The following is a 20,969-nucleotide window of genomic DNA, read 5'->3' on the forward strand; positions in this document are numbered from 1 at the left end:
TTACAAAACAAGTGCAAAGCCAGGCCATCTGATAATGGAAATTCACTATAAACCACAGTATAGAAAAGACAGTAGGTAGCCTCAGGAAATTTCCCTCCAGATGGGAAGGGAAAGGGGAATGTTCTTCCAAAAGGAAGAAAGCAGAAGAGGAGGAGCAGTAAGAAAAACAGATATTTGCTGCCCATTTTCCTGAGGATCACACCTTAGGTATCTGGGTGTTATTAATATCCAGAGAGAGTTGGGGATCTAAAAGAACCTGAGTTGGGCCCTGCTTTTCTGCAACACAGTTTGAGGAGATTTCAGGTCTCTTGGACTTTCCCGTCACAGAACCCAACATGGTACCATGGGATGATTCTGAAATGATCTCTGGGAAGTGGCTCAATGTTTAGACAAAGTGACATGGGACAGTAATCCAAATCTCACAACCGGACTGGGTCTCTAGAGGATTCCTTATTCCTTGATGGGCTTAGCACGGCAACAAAAGTATGGAGAAAGGGCCTGGGGAAGAAATAGGAAGCACAGTTACTCTTGACCTTCCATTCTCCCTCCAGGGAGGAGGAATACAGTTAATAGACTAATTTTCAAATGCAATTCAATTCAATTCAGTTCAATTTAATCCCCTTGTGTTCCCACCTGACATTGGCAATGCAAAATCGAAACTCTCTTTTTAATGAACTTAAAATCTGCAAAGTGGAATTCATTCTATAGCATTGTGATAGGTGGTGATGTAGCTACTGGGGGAACCCAGATAGGCAGGAATTCCACAGACCACTACATTGGGCTCTCTGGGATCTCTGAGAGGGTTAGCGCAGGCACTATTTCTACAGCCTGTTTTCTATGGCCTTTATGTTCTCTTTGCCTTTAACCCAGCCCAGCCATGTCCTCTTCTTAATCCTCCATCCCTACCTGGGTCCTACAGCCCCTGGCCTAAATCTTGCTCCCTTGAGTCTTTCAGTGTTAATGACAGTAACAAACCTAGGCCAGACCTGGCTGGACTTATGATAAGAAAGTAAGAAAAATGGGACCAAACTGATAAATCAGGTGGTAAATTGATAGTAATGCCTCTCACTATTACTATCACTTAAAATTTCCCAGGAACTGTACAATATAGTAGGATCTCCCACATTTGGGTAACTCCTAACTCAATTGCATGAGTTCATACTGTGTATGTCACAACCTTTAAGGTGGATGCAATTCTGATCCTTATTTAGAGATGAAAAAACCTGGGCACAGAGAAGTTAAAGTGACTTTCCTAGGATCACACAGCTACCAATTGGAAGCCAGAACCCCCATCCTGGGGCTTACTGCCTCTAGATTCTCACAGTGGGTCACAGTTGAGGACACCAAACACTCTGACCTAGATCAAGGCCAGTGCTATATTTGGTCTGGGAACACAGGCTGGCCCATAGAGGCACCAGAGAATCTAAAACCACCCGTAGAGTTTTCAGAAGATGTCCCAGTAGCCAGGGGTGGAGAGAGTCTAAGGCTCCTGCTAGGCTGCGCTGGAAAGTGAGACCTGGGGGAGACTGGGACTATGTGACATGTCACAGAGGTGGCTACAGGAGAGAGGAATCTGCACCTGCTTGCTCACTGTCGGGGCAGAGCCAGCTGGGGAAGCTGTACGTGTCTGCACCTGCACAGGTGCTTCTGAGGAGCCGGGCGTGGCGAGCCCCTTGCTGAGGAATGCAGGCAGGGAAGGCAACCTTTGTCTCGCTCTGGTGGCTTTCAAGTAAAGAACCCAGAGTCCTTTGCAGGCAGCCATTCATGCGCTTAGAGCCTGAGTTGCACTGACAATGACAAGCCTCTCCGCCCAGCGTCCAGGGACTGTGTCTCCACATGCAGGCAGGACCAGCTGGAGGTCAGGATTAACCTGAGAAGCTGCAGCTCTTCTCCTGGGGCCACACTAGGCCAGGGGGCCTGATGAAGCAAGTGGTCTTGGAAGCACAAAATGTGGAGCAAAGTTCCTCTTACAGTAACCCTTGAAAGTCCCTCTCGTACCATGGGACCACAGCTTTTCATGGAAGGAAAATGACAAAGCCCTCTCCACTTGCCCTGTGGTTCCTCCTGGGTTCTCAGCCCTTCGGCCTCTTATGTTGGAGCATGGCTTTGGCCTTGGTACCCTCCCCCTACTATGCTTTCCTGCATATAAAGGTGCATTTGTAATTACTTTGCCAAGGGGAAGAAGGTTGTTGGACACACACGCATTAGTGTCATTCCAGCAGCTTCTAGGTCCAGCTACAGCTGTGATGGTGACCGCCAGGCCTCAGCCAGGTCCTCCCAGATCAGCGTTTCTGCAGTGAACCCGTTTGCACTGTCTCATGCCACCCTGAATGCAGAAGCAGAGCTCTGGCTTTTTCCTGTCCCCAGCTGTGCTCTTGCGCCTGCTGGAACTCTCCACCTCCTCCTCCACAAGGTGATGGAGACTCACTCCCTTCCCCCATGCCAGGCTCTGAGCTGAGCGCTAAGCACTAAGCCATGCTTTATCTTATTCATTCGCTCTACAACCTTCTCAAGTGGGTATTTTTATCCACATTTTACAGATAAGAAAAATGAGACTCAGATAAAATAACTTGCCCAAGGTTACATAGCTAATAAGTGGCAAGGCCTGAATTTGAACCACCAGGTTCTTAACCACTGAGCTCTGTTACCTTGTTCAGTTCCTATCAGTAAGTCAAGATCATGCTCAGGGACACCTGTTTCTGCAGGCAGCTCGGCTCTGGACCTATAACTCCCTCATTGCCATGGTTCAAACCTGTGAGAACTGAGTCCAATCTTAGTTTGTTGAACTTGATTAATATATATATATATTTATGAAGTAAAATTTCAAGAGAAAGTGAGAATCATGATCCATTTCACTCTCTTGGGCAACTACTTACTGAGAACCCTGTGTGTCCCCAGCAGTTGCCTAGATCCCAAATGTAATTTAAAAAGGCCTGCCCTCATGGAGCTTATGTCTAGTAAATGATACAGCATGCCCTGTGGTGATAAGTGCTTAGGAGAATGATAAGTCTAGAAAGGGAGGGCAAGAGCAAGTTGGGTGTGGAGCTGCCCCTCTGTCCTGCTGAGGAATAGCTCGGGGCCTCTGCTTTCTGTAGGGATGGGTGTTCCCCTCAGGCAGAGAGTGGTGGTGAGACTATGAGGGGTTTAGGGGACAGGGGTGCCTCTGGACTCCCTCATTTCTGCTGGTGATAATGCAGAGGCCCAAGTCTGAGCAGGACAGCTCCTCTGGTAGTCCAGTTCCTGTTGCATGCAATGGCCTTGCTGAGCACCGTCAAGCATACAGATTACTCCAGTTACCACGGGCAAAGGCGCTCTTTACAAAATTTTCATGCTAGGCTTCCATCCTCTTCTGGCTCCCTCCTTCCATCCTCCCTGCCCCTACCCTTAACCTCTCCAACTAGTTTGGCCTAAAGCCTTGCAGAGTAATTTTACTTAAAGCAAAAAACACAACTAGACAAATAAATAGTTGAGCCAAAAGAATCTTATATTCAAATTCAGTGTAAGAAATGTCGAAACTTCCTAGTGGGAGGGAAAAGGAAATGAACTTTCATGGTCAGCCTCCTAAGAACCAGGTCTTTTACACCTGGCATCTCATTTCAACCACCCTCACTGCAAGCTTGTGACCAGGCATTATCATCTCCATGTGGTAAGCTAAAAAGAACCAAGATTTAAAAGATAAAGCAAACTTACCAAAGCCACTTTATGTCTGACCCCCAAAATCTGTGTTACTTGGGTCTCCATCAAGTCTCAGCTTAGTTATGTATGTAGAAAGAGAAAACTTGGGCAAACTCCTTAACTTCCCAGTGCCTCAGTTTCCCATCTATAATTCAGGCATGGTGCTGATAGCTAATTTACCTGTCTTCCTTATGATTCTGTTCTGGTGATCATGTACCTGAGCTTACATAGAGGAAAGGCCTATAGGCACTGTGTATAAGCAATATTAATGCTCAGCTTGAATTTAGAATCTATCCCCAAACCTTGTTGGTATCTGATGGTGTGCATTAGTTTAGCCTATCTGGTTCATTTCCCTCATTCCTGCTCTTATAAAAGTCTCTGCTGCTGCCCAGTGGCACACACCTGTAATCCCAGTGGCTTAGGAGGCTGAGGCAGGAGGATCACAAGTTCAAGGACAGCCTCAGCAACTTAGTGAGGCTCTAAGCAATTTAGCAAGACCCTGTCTCTAAATAAAAAAATGTATTGACACAGTACACTTCCATCAACAAAGAACTGGAGATGTGACTCAGTGGTTAAGCACCCCTGGGTACAATCCCCTGTCAAAAAAATTTAAAAAGTCAATAATGTTCTTCCTTCTGGGACCCCAAGGGAATGGTTCACCATGCTCCTTTCCAGCAGTGTGCTGGTTAATGTTTAACAACTGGCTTTCCAACTGCAAATGAATGTTGGTTGACAATTTGGTTTACAATAATGAGTAAGAGAAAAGTCAAACAACGAAGAGGTGCAGTCATGCCCCACATAACAATGTTTCCATCAACAAAGAACTGCATAAAGGACACTGGTCCCATAAAATTCTATCATCTAGTGACATCAGAGTCACCTTAGTTTGTGAAACTTCACTCCATCATGTTCACATATTGATGAAATTGCCTAACACCACATACTACACGGCAAGTCTCCATCATTCAGCTACATATGACTCTGTTTTAGAATTTCACTCATTATTCTTTGATGTGAGCAACTCTTTGCTGAATCAAATAGTAACTATTGAAAGTAGGAAAGACATAATCTCAATATTTTGTGTTATTCCCAACACAATGTAATGAGTATTGACACAGTACACTTTTATGTTAACTTCATCAACTTTATTAATATTTCCTCTTAATTCTTAAGTCTAGATAATGAGGGAAAAAAATCAAGCCCCAAACATAAAGTTTGCCAATTTCTGTGGTGTAAATATTCTTACCATAGTCCATCTCAAGCTACAAATGTGATGTTACTGAATGCAGAATTGGAAAGAGATTGATAGCAGCATGCCAGTCTATATTATTGCATGATAGAAAAAGAGACAGACAGACATAAAGATAGATGTATACCTCAAGAGCATAGATAATAGTAAATTTTCATAAAATAATTAGTGTGATCTGTTTTTAGCATTTCTGACTTTTGTTTTTAATGTGATTTAATTATAAGTTTATGTCATTTAATTTTTAATAGTGGCTGTGTTTAACAACCATCTTTCACAAACTAGCTCCAGCACACTATTGTCCCATCCCTGTTCCCATTAGCCCCCAATAGCCCCATGCCATCTGAGGGCCACACCCTTTGTTAAATAGCTGTAGCTAGTCTAGGTCCACAAGAATCACAAGAACATTAGTCAATGCTCAGCTTCTCTAAATAAGCAAGGAGGAGGGCTTCAGTCCAGTGGAGTGACTTAATGATCTGTTTCCTTCAATAAACTGTGATTTCTGAACTCAATTCAGATACCTGAGTGCCATCGTAAGCTTAGAGCGAGGTCTGAAGGCGTTCATGATGTAATACGCTAGGTTTAAACTTGGCAAGCAGATGACATTCTGAGAAATGGATTTTCTTAGGCTGATTTTGGGAGTTTGGGGTGTTTTTTTAAGAGTTAAGCCAAGGCAAAAAATAACCCTTGCAACACATCACTTCACAGCTGGTCAGCCTAGGAGAAGCTATTCTGGGATCTCCAAGCTAAGATGCCTCTTTAAACTCCAAGCAATCTGGAAGCAGGTTGTAGGGTTTCTATTTCTGTCTGTGTCACTGACTTGCTGTATAAACTGAGCAGTTAGTTCCCTGGCTCAGTTTACCCTCTGGCAAAATCAAGTCGACTTTCTTTATTGATAACATTAGTCTTTTGAACTACAGAGAGTGAAAAGCTTCCCGGAGGGTTCAGAGTGCCATTTGAGATGTTCTTACTCAGTGAGGACACTGGGAGAAGTATAAATGGAATCATGGAAAAGAAAATGACCAACATGCAGGGTATAACAGAGAGGAGGAGGAAAGGGAGTAAAAGAAAGGGAAGGAGGAGAGAGGGCCTCTCAGCCGTACCCCACGAAAGGTTGGGTGAGTGGCTCAGCCGTGCCCAGGGTTCAGTTCCTTGGGTCAATGTGTGCACAGGATGAATTAGCACAGAAGAAAGGACAGGAAGGATGGGGTTCATGGGCGCCTTTTGTCTGGGTTGAATGAGGAGGGAGTTTTCCCAATAGGCATGGAATGGGATGGGTTATGAGACCTGCATGAACCAGACTGGGAATGGACAAACTTCAAGGTCATACCAGCCTGCAGGCCCTGGGCAGTAATGTGGGGGGGGGGGGCTGCTGTTTTCTCTTCATTGGTAGAACCTCAGCCCTCGTAGCAAGCTCTCTCCTCTGCTCAACGTATGGGCCAACTCCTGCCTTCTGCTCTGGTCATCGCTCCTTTCTTGCTAGCAGGAGGGACACTATCCCAATTTTAACATCCAAGGAACTAAGAACTACAGATATTAGAAGACTTGTTCCATCCAGTTCACAGCTGAGACTCAAACCCCTCACCTGGCCACCAACCCTGTGCTGTGTCTCCACCACTCTATCTGAATGAAACCTTAACTAGCTAATGAACCTTTCCCCACCCACAGGCCAGATAACCTTTTAAAACTAAAAGCCATCTATCTGATCTCTAGAAATAACAGAAAGGCCAGCTCTAGTTGTTGAACACTACAAGCTAGAATCTCTTCCAAAAGTTGTCCGGGAAGTGCCAAGATTCAGCATTCCAAAGCCAGTCAAATTTGGATTTTCCTCAATAAAGAGACGGCCCCTCCCTGTTCAGAACATACCCTTCCTCATTAAGTCCCATGTTTTCTAATAACTTTTGCTTACACCACAAAATTGTCATAGATTATGGAAACACAAAGGCCTTGGGAAAAAGGCCCTGAGCCCCTGGAAGTCATTATCCCTTCCTTTAGCAATTGCTGAGTTAAGCACCATAAATATGGTTCCCATCCTGCTCCCTTCCCCCACACTCCTGCCAAATGCACACGCACAAACACACACACATACACACACACACACACACACGCGGTCTGCTGGACATATGTTCAGAAGAAAACAGGGATGTGGGGGTGGGAAAGAAGATTCACATGTCGTGAGTCAAGAGCTTGAGCATTTGAAAAGAAGAAGTAGGGAGAGGGCGGGGAGTTTGCAGCCCTGGAAATGGAATAGCCAAAGGATTTATTGCCTTTGAGTATCTCACGAGGCTTTTTTTAATGTATAAAAATCTGTAGCTTATGGCATTTTTTTTTCTTTTTCTTTCTTTTTTTTTTTTTTTTTTTTTGGTATGGGGCAGTAAACAAGAGCTCTGAAAGGGGAAGGAAGCCAGGAGAAAGCCAGCTCCATTAGTCACGCAGCTGCATATCCTGTCACAAAGGACCCCAGTTGAGTAATCGCCCAAAATATGCCTGTTATTTTTTTTTTCTGTCAGAAAAAAAAAAATGGGGCCTGCCAAAATGTACTGTAAAAAAAGAGAGAAAGAAAAAAAAAATCTGGTCTCTGAGCCCCAGAGGGGGAAAGGAAAATAAAGAAGAAACAGGCCTCGCTGCTGCTCAGCGCTCTCCTAACCCTCTCCCCAACTTATCTTGAAAAGAAAAAGCCTTCAGACTGTCCAGGGCGATGGAACCCGCCTGGCTTGAAGAAAGCCGGCTGGTGAGACATCCCAAGTCCCGGTGTCCCCGGCAACTGCATGGGCCAGAGGGGCAGTAGGAGAAGGTGGGAGGAGGACGGTCCTGGAGGCAGAGGGAAATCAACAGAAAGGGGACCACGAGATTGAACCAGCCCTTTGATGTCTCTTCAGTGGGTGGCTTTATGGTCCCAGAGGGAACCTATGGCTGTGCACATCAAGTCCAGCCGCCCTGCAAGAGCCCTGCAAGGCTTCCAGCAGGGCCCGGGCCTGCTTCCTCCTTAGCTTTCTGATGGCCTCAGCAAAACCAGCCCTGTGACAGGCCTCCACCCTGCCTGGGCAGCTGGGGACACACGTGGAACCACAAGCACTGGGGTGGGCACTCTGAAGAACAGGGGCCAGGGTGAGGACTGTTGGTCAGGCTGTCTCCACCCCCAGGTATTTTCCTGGATCAACTTCCTGAAACCCCCAGGATGGCGGGTTTCGGGTGGAGAGACTGAAGCATGGCCAACAAAGGGGTTCTGAAGCCTTGTCCAGTCGCTGCCTCTGTCCCATGCGCCTAGTCCTGGCTCTCAGAATCAGGGTACGAGGTGGTAGGACAAGGATCTGTCTCCTCCAGAGACCTAGGCCCCGGCATGTGGCTGCTTGGACACTCTGGGCACAAAGACCAAGTCAGTCCCCCTGCCAAGTACTACAGGAAGGCCCAGTTTTGCCCAAGCCAGGGAACTCTGCAGCCCTTCAATACCTTGGATCCTGTCTGAGGCACAGAACCAAAGCCAGTCCTGAGCTTCAAAAGCCACGCCTGCCCTGTCTGCCACTTCCCCTGGGTGAGCTCATGGACACCTAAACCCACCCAGAGGACACTTAAAAAGCGTTTGCACACGGCTTCCTGCAGAGAACTGGCCGGCACGTGGGAGGGCAGATTCTCCTCCTGGCTTCCTCACAAAGTGGCTAATGAATTTCTGGGAACTCTGGGAACTCCCTGTGACTATTTCCCCCTGCTTCAATATGTATCAACTGCCGTCTTTCATGGCTTAACAAAGAGGATGGGTTCGGAAGAGTGTGTCTTTGGGTGATTGGGTCAGTGTGTGAGCATCCTAGAGTGTACTGGTACAAACCTGGACGGCATAGGTCGTCACTCAACGTAGCCTTTGGATGCAATCAAGACATCAGTAAGCACAAAATGTATGAGGCCACGGCTGCCATGACCTCTCATGCTGTTTTATAGTAAATTTGTTTTATTTTATTTTATTTATTTTTTTTGGTACTGGGGCTTGAACCTAGGGGTGCTTTATCATTGATCAATACCTCCAGTCTTTTTTTTTTTTTTTACTTTGAGACAGACCTCACAAAGTTGCTGAGGCTGGCCTCAAACTTTCAATCCTTCTGCCTCAGCCTCCCAAGTAGCTGGGATTATAGGTATGTGCCACCTTGCCCAGGCAGTAATTTTTTTTCTTTTTAATAAGTAGAAGGAGTACAATATAAAATAATAATAAAACCTATGGTATAGATTAGTAAATCCATGAACCAGTAACAGAGTCATTTATCATCATTATCAAGTATTATGCACTGTACATAACTGTATGTGCTCTACTTTTGTACCACTGGCTGTGTAGTAAATTTGATAATAGCAGCATTGCTACACACACAAATAATGCGGTCTGGTATGACACTGTGACTCCTACAATGGCACTGACTAATAGAAATTCTTATTGGACCACTTGCATATATATACATGGCCTATCACTGACCAAAACCTTGTTGTGCAGCACTTGTTCTATTAATTGGAGTCTCTGTATGACTGCCACATGCAAAGTCCTGGGGATTCAGTGGTGAACGATACAAAGCCCCTTTCTGCATATGAAGCCTGGGCAAACTTTTCATTCCTTCTATATTTTTTCCTTCCTTCCTTCTTTCTTGAGTTCACTGATGCCAGCTCCTCAGATGGGTGAGCCGAAGATGGGAAGGGGGCAGGAGGGTAATTAATACATCAAAAAATAAATCCACACATACTGAAAAAAAAATCCTATGCTAGTGCTTGTATTTCCAAAATGCTTATAGGTACAGAAAAGTCCCTTAGCAACCTGATCGTAATGAAAATTCCACAAGGGCATCTGGAATTTACTCTGTCAGACATTCCAGCTGATCAGGAGAGGGAAAGTCCCAAGACCATCGTATAATGCACAAACTATGTTAATATTAGTGCTAATGTCTATCGCCTAGCTTATGTCAAACTCCATTACGGGACTGACCCATGGGGCTGCTCCTCATCTTGGCTTTGATTCCATGAACAACCTGGGGACTGCTGTCTTCCTCAGGGCTCAGCCGCTTCTTAAGGTGAGTCCTTCATATAACCCACAAGTTGGATTGGAACTGTTAATTCAGGCCCTTTGATGGGAGTTCTGGGATAACAGTCCTTGTGCATGAACCCCAGTAATGCTAGTATCCCCTAAACTGCAGGTGAGGAGGTTACTGGGAGTGCTCACCCCACATGGATTTTCCTTTGTGGTAGCAGTGACATCTGAGTCACTGAGTATGCGGGCCACTATTTAGGGCCCCCCTTCCCTTCTTGTGCCCCAGAAGGATGCTGAGGACAGATTCTCACAGCAGAGAAGGCCATTCTTCCTCCAAGCTCCAGACAGATCCCAGCCATGTCAGGTCTTGCAAGCCTATGATTGGCAGGCACCGAGGTGACAAGGTCCTTCTTGGCTCATTTTCCCTTGTGGCCCTTTGATGTTTCAAAGCTGACAAGGTCAGCATCTTCCAGGCCGCAGGGAACATGCCTGCCAGGTCCACCTTTCGAGCAGCTCATTAATCTGTCAAGAGGACTCTGGTCAGAGAAGAGAGCCTGAGGGTTGCTGAAATTCCCAGTTAGCTCTGTCCATGGGCCTCGGGGGAACTCGCCTGTCAGCAAGAGACCTACAGCTGAAGGGTACAGAGGTGGGTCCTAGAGGGTGAAGCTCTCTGGCCTACAAACCACACCCAAGGGACAGGAGAGATGTGGGCTGCTTCACCTGGCAGAGCCCCAGAGTCTGAGCCAGCCTGCTTAGGAGTCAAAACCCAGCAATGTGCATCCATCATGCAGAGGAGAAATCTGGCTGGACCTCCAAAGCCTGCTCGCTAGCTTGTGACTAGGTGCCTCCAGATCTCTTCTGGGGACAGTGTAATGAGGGCTTTGAGTGTGTGAAGCATTCGTGGCCTGACAAAGCACTTACTGACCAAGGAAAATCAACCTCAGGTGCAGCAGGAAAGGTCTGGTACCAAGAATGTCTGGGGTTTTAAGACACTGGAAAAGATTGCCTAATAACTTAATGGGCTCCCTTCCCTGGAAATATCTGAAAATAGGATAAATCCTCTCCAGTTTGGATGGGTCAGAGAAGCCCGGGGTAAGAGATGGTTACAGCAACCCATGGAGAGCCCTCGCCAGCAGCTCTGCATCTGTGAGATGACACATTTTCACACAAAGGGAAAAAAAATGTTTCTATTGTGGCAAAATATGTGTAATATAACAATGACCATTTTCACCATGTTTAAATGTGCACTTCAGGGTCAGTAAGTGCACTCACATTGTTCTATGACCATCACCACCAGCCATCTCCAGAACTTTTTCATCTTCCCAAACTGAAACTCTGTTCCCGCTAAACACAAACTCCCTGATTTCCCCTCCCTCCAGCGTCTGGAAACCACCATCGTAAAGATAAGACATCATTCTGGTCTTTATGCATTTGACTACTCTAAGTAGTAGAATATAAGTAGAATCATACAATATGTGTCCTTTTGTGACTGGTTTGTTCCACCTCACATGATATCCTCAAGGTTCATCCCTGTTAGAGCATAAGTCAGAATTACTCTCCTTTTCAAGGCTGAATAATATACCAGTGTGTGAGTGCAAGTGTATGTGTGTGTGTGTATATGCGTTCGCACATATGTTACCCATTTTTCTGTTTATGGACACTTGAATTGCTGCCGTGAACTCAGATGTGCAAATAGGTCTCTGCTTTCGTCATTTGAGTATACACCCAGAAGTTGATTGCACAAAGAAAAATTTTAAAAAGGTCAAACCATGGTGTCCCAGGAGAAACGATGTCAATCAGTCTCCAATACTGAGAACAGACACCTAAAAAACCCAAATTACAATAAAACTAGGTAAGACAGACCAAGGAATCATGGAAGTTGTCCGGGGATGTAGCTCAGTGGTAAGGTGCCCCTGATATCAAAAAAAAAAAAAGAAGGGAAGGAGAGAGGAAGGGAGGGGATGGGAGGGAGGGAGGAAGGAAAGAAAGAGGAAGGGAGGGAGGGATGGAGGAAGAGAAAGGAAGGAAGGAAACATGGAAGAAGGAGCTGGTAGATTCCTGGAACAATCAGAGAAGTCTTCACCGAGGAGATGAAATTCGAGCTGGGTTCTGACAGATGACCAGGAGTTTACCTGATAGGAAAACAAAAACAAAAATGGAGAAGGGCAAAGAGAGAAACAACCCTTTTTTAAAAAAAATAATAATAATAATAATAAAAAAAGTCTAGACAAAAGGTTAAATGCACCACATTTTGACTCAGCAGTTTACTGGTAGGGATTCTTCTGCAGTTATCTTCACACACACTCAAGGCTCCTGTGCAAAGATTGTGCCACCAATGTTTGTAAGCCTTATGAACTAGAGGCAGCCCATGCACCCACCATTGATGCTCCAGCCCCTTGTGATGTATGTGCAGCCCTTAGAAAGAGCGGAGAAGGTATCCATGGGTGGATATGGCAAGAAGTCAAGACAACTTTTAGTTTAAAAAGAAGATGCCCAAATTCTTTCCCTGGAAGGATCCACAACAAACTGTTACCAGTCACTGCCTTTGAGAGGAACAACTGTGGCTTGAGGGGAGAGAAACTCAAGTTTCATGTTATACCTTCTAATACTTAAAAAAAAAAAAAAGGCATGTGCATGTATTGCATTAAAAGAAATGTTAACAGGGCTCTCAGGGTGATGGGATTATGGGACATTTTTATATTCTTTATGCTTTCCTTATTTAAAATATTTTAAAGAGGAAAGCAGCTATTTTTCTGGAACTGTTTAGTCCCAATGGCTCCTAAAGGCAGAGTGATGGAATTGACATTTAAAGGGCCAGCCCGGCAGAGTTTCTCTTAGAAGAATTCCTTTCAAAAAAAAATAGCGTCCTCATCTTCTGGAAGAGAAATATAGAAGCAGTAATGAGAGAACTGGACCAAAAGCTAGGGCAAGGGACACGTGGAGCCAGGAGCACCCAGCATGCCTGGCCAGCTGTCTGCAGGACCCTCCTCTCCCACCTCTTGGGTATTTTTCTGTTCTTGTGGGAACCCATATCCTCCAAGATAGAAACCCAGCCACACAGGGTTAACCCTTGCGCTTTGCTTGACTGAGCATGATGGAGGAGGGGTGGTGAGAGCAGAGGGGGGCTAGCCCTGCCCCAGCTCCAGGCGGCATTAATAAAATGCAGGTGTTTGTACAGTTGCTTTAGAGAGGAGGGAAGAGAGTCTCTAATGCAGCAGGCGTATAGAAATGAGAGCGCTGTGCGGTAGGGGAAAATATGCCTGCAAGCCATGAGAAAGCATCTTGCAAAGCAGGCTGGCTTTGGAGTGAGAAGGAATGCAGCAGTTTCTGGCACAGGCCTACCCTGTAGCTCCCCTGTGTGTGTGTGTGTGTGTGAATGCGTGACAGCCTCCCTATTCACACACACACACACACACACACACACACACACACACATACACACACACACACCCCACCATAGGTCTTTTCCCAGCCACACCTCTGATAGCCCAGAGTTTGGCCTTCCCCTGCTGTGACCTAGGATTGGTTCTGACATCCCCCTGCCCATGGTCCACCATCACTCTCTTCCCTTGGAGGCCTTTGGATGGCTGTCTCTCAGTGGTGCCTGCCTCCCTCTTATTTCTTCATTCCCTTTGGTTCTCTAGTATTTGGGGAGCCTGACTCCCTCCTTCCCTCCCTCTCTTTCCAAGTCCCACTTTCCTTGTAGCAGAGAGGAAGAGCAAAATGGCACCTCTGCCCTGAGCTTCTAGAGAGCATGGCAGCTCAGACCTGGCCCGGCTCCTACTGCTTCAGGGCTGTTGAAATACTCCAGGAGCCACCCGAGACTCAAGGCGTGAGAGTTGCCGTAAGGCAGGCACGGGAGCCTTCTCTTCTGCCCACCCCAAGGCCAGAAAAGGGATGAGGAGGTACCAGAGATGACTGCAAGGAGGGCAGTAGCTCTGTTGGAGTTGGGTCCTGCCCAGGGTCCTCTGCCCTCCTCCTCCACATGCCCCAGAGAAGTGGAAGTGTCAGGCAGCCCCTGCCTTCCAGGCAGTTGCTCTCAGTTTGCCCAAGTTAACTTAAAGCAAGTTACCTGTGTGCCTTATTTAATTTGACTCCTTGTCTAAGACCCAGTAAGGAACAGGATTGTAAGCATGTTCTGATGCAGGACCAGGATTTGGGAGATCCTGCAGGAGCTCACCCTAGGTGGGCTGGCGTTGGAGTAGAAGAGTGAAGGTAAAGCTCCTCCAGATGAATGTAGGTTCCTGATTCCCATGAGAAGGGAGAGGTGGGGGAGATGTGCTGGGCTCTCAAAAATGGCCCCTATCACTGGTCCTAAGCTGACCCTGAGTGGTGGTATAGGTGAACCCCAGGCCACAGACCCAGGACCTGTGCAGGGCAAGAGGCTAACCCAACTGCCTGAAAATATGTTCCCCAGAATTTAACACCCAAAAGTCAGAGGCTGGCAGGGCTGGTCTCTCCTCTGACCTGAATGAAATAGGAGGACCAAGCTCCAAAGCTCCGCAACTCCTAGCCTCCAGCCCCTCCCCATCCAATACCAAAAAAAAAAAAAAAAAGGCCAAGCAGGAGTAAACAGGGGCAACCCACTGTCTCCCCTCATCCCTGCCCACAGGCTGGCCCAGACCCCAAATTGGAGCATCCTATCAGACAAGTCCAAGGCTTCTACTGGTCACTTGTAGGGGTCACAATGGAACCCACCCTGAAAATCCAGATGCAGAGTCCCCAAGTGTCCAGGGTCCCCTGTGTACACACACCCACTTCTTCCTTCTGAAAATGAGATGGGGGACCCTCATCCTCAGAGGCTCACCCTGTCTGAAAAATCACTTGGAACTTGCACAGCCTCACTCCTCCACCGCCCTGTGACGGAGGTCAGCAAGCAGCAGATGTTTCTCATGAAGGGCGCAGACCTGGCTGGAGGTAACCGGCCAGCCATCCATCCCTGGCTCCCATGAAGGGGCCACAGCCCCCAGACCTCTGAAAGCACAAGCCGCCCGGTGAATGGGACCCACACGCACTTGCATTCCCCGGCTCCTTTCAGGAAATTGCCAAGTTAGCCCTTGGCTTTCTCCTACCGGGCGCCCGCCGGGTTTCCATAGCAACCGCCTCCCCATCCTCCAGAGCCTTTCCCGGTGCTGCCCACCCCCTCCTCTCCACCGCCCTCCACGTCTCATCTGTCTGGGTGGGAACTAGGATTAGAGTTCACTGGGGCGGGGGATGCTTTTCCCAGGGCTGCTTTGCCTTCGTGATCCCTTTGCGGCTGCCGGCTCCTGCCCTAGGCTTTTCAAGTCCCCAGACTTAATGACCGGCCCTGGGTTTCCTCCTCTTCTCTTTCTCTGCCTCCAATAAAGCCGGGAGAATTAACCCAGGTTTTAAGTGCCCCAGTTCCAAGCTGCATATCAAAGGGGGCTTCCCCAAGCTGCTTCTGCATTTCAAAGGGGCTGATTTATCGCTTTTCACTTAAACCGGCACATTTTGGGGTAAGAGTTTTATCCAGAGGTCAAACTCTGGAAAAACAAATGGATCCCCATTCACCCCCTCCTGGGGTGCAGCGGGCTATTAGTATATAAACTGCCCGCGGGGAAGGTGGGAAGCAGGCTGGCACTCCCCCGCAGCAAGGGCCCCCAGCACTCCTGTCGCTGAGGGAAAGGGGGAAAGGCTTGGGGCTGGTCCTGAGGAGAACCTCGGTTCCTCCAGCTCCTCCTGGCCTCCGTCTGAGGTCTGTTCTTGCTTCCTTGACCTCTTCTGGGCCCCCAGCCCAAGTCCTGAGCAACCAAACCTGTGTTAGCAGGGAAGGGCGCTCTGTCCCCATAAAGCTGGCTCCTATCTGCTCGTGCACTTCTCCTTACAGTAAAGCCTTTGCCTCACTTAATATCCAACTGCCACAGGCTGGAGCAGAACCAGCACTCCCAGCTCTCCTACCTCACAGGGAAACCTCACCTGAATCCTTCCTTCCCACCCGCTCCCCCCCACACACACACATTTGCTCACTCTCTCCATGGCCTCTGTCACCACCCCCACACCCACTCCCAGCCAACCTCAAATCAGTTGTCACTATTATTTCCCACTCTTCAAGGACCTTCTCCTTCCCTTTCATTCCCCAAAGCCTTCTACTTGGTGAGGTGTCCTGAGCAGACTCCAATCTCACTGCGGAACCAAGGTTCCTCCCGTGACTTAGCACAGACCAGTTTCCCAGCTTTTCTCTGACATCAAGTCCCTGCCCAACCCAAACATGCAAGTGCTGCCTTCAGTTGGCCCGAGAATCCACTAGCACACCACCAATGCAGCAGTCCTTGGAAGAGGCCAGGCAGACGCACAGCATCATTGAGGAACATTTTAGCTGTCACTGAGCAGCAAGAGCAGAAGAAACAGCACCCAAGAGCCAACTGCTGGAGGGAGCATCCTGAATAAGGTTGTGAGAGGCACCACAAGGCAGTGTCCGCTTAAGCCACGAGCCTCTGTTTCCTTTCCTCGCTTTGCACGCTCATTTATTCACTCACACATTCATGCACTCACAGGACTACTGAGCACCTATAGTGTGTCAGGGATTAGCCAGTAGGAGCCAACAATTAATTCCAGTGCCATGAGACTAACCCTCTGTTCCATAAGGAGATGAGCAATGTGCCTCATCATCACCTAATCCTTTCCATGAGGATCCAGGGAAGATTCTAGACAGGGGTTATTTGATCTGAGCTTGAAAGATGGGCAGGAGCTTAGTATTCTTATATTCTCAGATCAGAAAAGTGTATTCCAGGGGAGGGAATGGCAGGTACAAAGGCACAACGTGGTGGCGGTGGCAGGTCAGTGTGTCCAGCAGCCAGGAATGTGGAAGAAGGTGTTGTGAGATGAGTCTGGAAGCGCTGGGGCCACTGTGCAGGAAAGGAGGGCGAGATTGCCAATGCCCCGCCAAGGACCCACCACCTCTGCTACGTCACCCAGGTTTGATCTCACCCAATGAGACCAAAGTCATACTCCTGAGATACACTAGTGGGGAAGTCAGTGCCATGTCTTCCTGCACCCCAAGAGCAGCACCCAGGTCTGTCTCCAAAGAAGCAGTGACTAGAAGAGCCCGAGGATCACAGTGAAATTAACCATTCAGAACCAACAGGCCACAGAGGCACCTCTGACTCTGCAATGATCACAGAGCCCTCAAGGACCCACCCAGAGACGGAGAGGAACAGAAAAACACCAAGCATTGCCGCAACATCACTTTTGCTGAGACTGTCCACATTGCCCAACAGCTGTCTAGCCAGAGAACTCCTTGGACTTCAAGAGGTCTTGTCCCATCTGTGGATTGTGATACTGATGGCGACACCCTCACAACTTCATAGATGACATCGACTGCAGTGTCGTGGAGTGCCCAGCTGGGTAAGAACTACATAGGAAATGTTTTAAAGAAGGATCATTTGACAACTAAAAGAAAACGAAAAAGACAGGACTGAAGGGAAGAGGAGACGGTGCTGCATGGAGCTGGCAGGGCACAGGGGTCAAAGGCCATGTTCTGAGTTCACAGCCTCCTGAAAGCCCTGAGCAGGAGCTCCTTTGCCCTTGGCCCCCATCCCAGGAAAACACTAAGTGGACAGGCCCTTCTCCAGGAGTCTTTGCTGCAAAAATCACTCATCACTCCACCTGCTGAGATTAGGCAAAGAGCGTCAGTAGGTAGGACCTATAAGTAGAAGCTTCTCTCTCCTTGAAGAGAAGCGAGGGACCCAGGGAAAGTTTGGCCCAGCAGTAGAGCCAGCGGTGCCTCCCACTGGGTCCTGCAGTTTATGGAAGGTCCCTCTTACGCCTGGGCCTCCCCACTTGTCTTCGATGGCATCTTCTGCTCCCACCAAGCACCCCAGCCACCCCCACGGGGTCCTTCTCCACACCTCCTTTTGAGCAGGCAAAGTTCAGATGCCCGGAAGGTGTGAAGGAAGAGGAGGGAGGAGGGAGGAGAGAGAGAAGACTCCACCCTGCTCTCAGCTGCTTTTCTGGGAAGTGACAGAGCCCTCAGGCCACGGGGAGTCCCTGCTTGCCGCCTGCCTGGAAGTCCTGGAGCACCACACAGGCAATCCTTCTTTCACCACTTACCAGGGCGCTCTCGCCTGGTCACATCTCTTCTAGGTCACCTTTAAGGCTGCAATGCAGACATGACCGAAGGCTGCCAGTATCCAGGGAGTCATTTCCTGCTTCCGCCCTGCCACCTTCCAACGTGGGAGGGGAGGGGTAGAGAGAAATCTAATCTTGTTCAAGGACCCTATTGTGTATCTGTTCTCTCCGAACTTTCTGGGCCTCCACCAAAACACTGCCTGTTCCCAATTCTCTCTGTGGACTCCATAGCCTTCTCACTTGGCCAGGCCTGCTCTAGAGTCTCAGTTCCCACAACATAACTGGTCTCTCTAACCAGTCTTGACACCACAGTCAAGTCACCGGCCACCAGCCAGAGTCCACATCTCTGATTCAGCCACAGAGGCAGGTGTCCAGGGACACCTGGCTTAGTCCACTCATCGGAAACCCAAGGAAATAATATTGGTCTGATTCAAGGCCTTCAGAAGTGAGTCAGCCCCGAGCCCATCAACCGTCACTGTTATCTAACATCGTGCCTGCGTTACTCGTGAATTATGTCTTTGGTTTACTAGGCAGCAGAGCCCATCCAGGACCCTGGGAGCCTGGGGATGATTTATCGGTCTGCTGTGGGCTCAGCAGCAACTACACGCCTTATCTCTGTCCAAAAACTGCAGTGCAAAGCTCTGAATCAGGAAGGCTCACATGTCAGAGTATCTTTCCAAGGCCTCTGGTTACCCCTGAGTGGACTATTCTATACCCCACAGCTTAGAAGAATGTCCCCCATGAATACAATGAATGGGAAGAGTACTGGAGGGAAGTGGGGGAAGGTGGGGACCAGCAGGTGCTGCGTCCCTGCCCAATCTACCCTGGCCCACATTCTTAAACTGGCATCTCCAGCCAGAGTCTGTATCCTATGAGCTAGACCAGAGCCATCTTTGTTTTTTTATTCCATCTATGGAAGACCAAATTGAGGAACTACTAAGTTAGAGTTGGAACTGGAGAGAGACTTTCTTTCATACAGGGCAGAGGGGGATTTGGCTGGAACAATGCTGTAGCCAGAGATTACAGTTTTGGAGTCCTTGAGATTTAGACTCCAGTTCCAACCTTGAGAATTTGTACCAGCTCAGCAAGTGACTTCATCTCTCTCAGCCTATTTCCTCTTTTATAAAATGGGAATTATAACATTGACAAATCTTGTAGAACTCTCATGAGTTTGGAGTGTCATGGTGTCATAAACACTTGGCACATGGTAGTGCTCCTTAAGTGGTGTCCTGTTGTTGCCACTGTTATTATTTTCACAGCTACAGTCATCGTCACCATTCTCCCTAGGCCAGTCTTCTTTAACATAAGGACACTTGTCTTATTTCTGCACCCAGGGCTTGAGGCACAGTAATGCACAGTAAATGGGAGTTATACTGGACTTCAAAAGGTGAGGGGCCCCAGACAGAGGGATACAGCCCCCAAGCCCCTCAAAACCACTTCTCAGAGCTTTTTGTCCCTTTACTGTGCCTTGTCCACAATGTCATATCCATGGAGTCATATGGTGCAGAGCCACCAGGGGCTGATGGCTTTCGCTTAGCCTAATGCTCTTGAGATTCGTCCACGTTATGGCTTACATCAGAAGTTCATTTTTATTGACAAATGGTATTACACTGTTTGGATGCCTAATAGATTGTTTATTCACTCAGGAACTAAAGGATATTTGAGTTGTTTCCAGCTTTGGGTTATTGTGATGAAAGCCATTATAAATATTTGTACGCAGGTTTTGATGTGGACCTAAGTTTTCACTTCCCATAGAAATGTATGCTCAACTTTATACTAAACTGCTAAATCATTTTCCAAAGTGGCTGCATCATTTTACATTCCTACCAGCAGGGTATGAAGGTTCCAGTGGTTCCCTATCTTCCCCAGCACTTGATTTTGTCAGGTTTCTGTTTTTTGATGTTTTTTACTTTAGACACTCAAAGGAGTATTAGTGGCTTCTCACCATCACTTCAATTTAGTGATTAACAATGTTGAGCATCTTTTCTTGTGTTTATCTGACATTTGTATTTCCTCTTTGCTCAAGAATATGTTCAAATATCTTGCCCATTTTAAAAATTGGTCTTCCTACTGAGTTTTGGAATTTAAAAAAATATATATATATTCTACCTACAGGTCCTCCATCAGATATAGGCTTTGCAAATATTTTCTCCCAATCTGTAGCTTGTCCTTCCATTTCTTAATCGCTGTCAAGAAAATGTGTGAGCAGGGTGTGGTGGCACCAGCTACGCCCGGGGTTGAAGAAGGAAGATGGCAAATTTGAAGCCAGCCTGGGCACCTCAGTGAGACCCCGTGTCATAATAAAATAGACAAGGGCTGGAGACGTAGCTCAGGGATGGAGCGCCTGGCTGTGGGTTCCATCCCCAGCATTATAAAGATAAAAAGAAGAAAATATGTGAGCACAGCCTCTTTCCCCCACTTTCCCTGACACAGGCAGGGGTCAGGGCCATCTGAAAAGCTAGATGCTACCACTGAGCCATAGTAGCCATTGCAAGAGCTGCTGCTTTCAGGAGCCCGTGCTAGGGACCAAGTGACAAGTCAGCCCTGGGAACAAGTGACCCTTCCTACCGCGTCCATGTGTACCATGCAGGAGCCCAGCAGTGTGGGTCTCCCTGTGGAGGCTAGAGCATCAGGCTGGGAGTTTGTCCCTGAATGGCTCACTTCACTTTCCTGGACGTTAGGTTCCTTACCTCTCCTAAGACTGTGCCACCCCTTTAGGGGACACTTGTATGCAACAAATGGCGGAGCAGGAAAGAAAGCTGTGTGTCTGGCCTTACCAAACCACACCCCAGGCCGGCTCTATGCTCTACCAAGGTGGGACTAACGGTCCTGGAAGTGTCAGATGGTGCAAAGGCTCTCTATGGAGCAAAGAACCAAACGAGGAAAACCACTTTAAGTTCTTGGAGACTCTGCTCACCTCCCACAGCCCCTCCCACTCCAACTGTAGAGACAGGCCTGGCT

The sequence above is a fragment of the Ictidomys tridecemlineatus genome, chromosome 5, assembly GCF_052094955.1.
Source record: "Ictidomys tridecemlineatus isolate mIctTri1 chromosome 5, mIctTri1.hap1, whole genome shotgun sequence".
In the NCBI taxonomy this organism is placed as follows: Eukaryota; Metazoa; Chordata; class Mammalia; order Rodentia; family Sciuridae; genus Ictidomys; species Ictidomys tridecemlineatus.